We start from the raw sequence: 1,727 nt of genomic DNA, 5'->3' as shown, positions 1-1,727 counted from the left end.
GATCAGTCCATGAGTGTCAAAGTTATTTCATCTTCATTTGAGCATAACCTATTGGATCTTTCTTCCTAACCCTTCATTCCCATCTCAAGCTTCCTTCACTCCTTAGGTCTGACATATCCTTATTTTTTCAAACAGATACCATTTAATTGCGAGCTTCTCTTTCCAAAAAGTTGCTTGGGAGTGAAAATATTCTAAATCCATTTCAGTCACCAGTAGTACATGTTCCTGTAAATTCAAGTACTGTCACAAAGTACTTGTTTGCTGAGCCAACACATCGGTGTTCCTTCAAACATTTAATGGTATAAGAGAAACATACTCATATAGGGTTCAAACCCAAAACTGTTACTTAGTATTTACATAATTCAGTAGATTGTTTATAAACCAGTTGGGGTAGCTGTATAACTGTGTGAAATACAACTACACTTACTTTTATACTCTCGGTTACACTTTATTTTATACCCTACATTCACTCAGTCTGTATAACCTAGCACAGCTCCCTTCAGTCAGGGGAACTAGGCAGGCATTGGACCAGCTAGGGACCTATGAGATATTTATAACAACAGTGTTTATATTCTTGTTTTGACAGTGATGTATGTGCTAATCTGACAGTGTAGTCAGTTGCTGGTGTGTGAGGAACAGCTAACTAACAATACACTGCCTAATCACCGCACACAACAGTGGGATCACCGTGACTCTGCAGCCTTCACCAACACTGGTGCTCTTTCTCTTCACTGTCCCAGCTACATGCAGCAGCACCTACACAAAACAAGTAACAACAAAGAGTTTCTGCTGCACTCTGTAGATGCCTAAAGCACCAGGACAAGGATACTATTAACACTCTGTTCACTGTGGCAGTATGTTTGGCAGAAGCTTGCAGTGTAACATGAATCAAAAAGATTGATATGCTTCCAGCCTTTATTCTTCTTGGTCTTGTGTACTGTTCACACTGTGTGGCTGGAGAGACAATATGCAGTTTTTTTAATGCATTGATGTTCACAAATTATATTATCTGAAGAAGCAATGAGAGAGGAAAAACTCTAAGCCTGACTTTTTAATACATATACAATGGAAAGGTAATTATTTTTCAGATACATAATTAAGGAAGTTAGTGAAAGTGACTGTAAGCCTTTGGGGCCTTTCATTACTCAATTAAAAACAACAAACAAACAAAAAACACCTCCCAAAAAACTATCAAGTTGCATTTGCCAAATATTACTATTAGAAAAACTAAAATCAAATTTTAAAATGCATGTAAAGTTTTTAACTGTGCTGCTTTTGTTTTTAAAAACCTCCCAGGAGCTTAAATTTTTTTGAAATATTTGAATTATTTACCTGGTTCAGGTATGTAAAAACATCCTGTTACCTTGGTATCTAAAAGTAGATGAACACCAGAGTCTAAATTCATCAAAAATTCTCACAGTTGTTAGAACAATGGAAATACAAAATACCACTTATATTTGCCTGACAGTCAAAAAAAATCAATAATAAGGAGGAACAAAAAGATTTCTCATACAAAAGTAGTGGCTTTCCATTTTGATGACCAAGGTATGTGGGAAAAGAGAGCAGCTGCATGTTAGCTGCTGTCAGAATTTCAAGCAGCCAACAAACACTGCCGCCCCATCACACACAGTTGCACCACCTCCATTCCTGGAGCCCAAATCCCAGCACCTTCCGAAGGAACTGCCTTGAAACAGCGGTGAGCAGCCCTGCAGCCAGTGACAGTGTAG

The sequence above is a fragment of the Corvus cornix genome, chromosome Z (genome assembly GCF_000738735.6).
Source record: "Corvus cornix cornix isolate S_Up_H32 chromosome Z, ASM73873v5, whole genome shotgun sequence".
In the NCBI taxonomy this organism is placed as follows: Eukaryota; Metazoa; Chordata; class Aves; order Passeriformes; family Corvidae; genus Corvus; species Corvus cornix.
The sequence above is the reverse complement of the archived record's forward strand: the minus strand, read 5'-3'. Positions refer to the sequence as shown.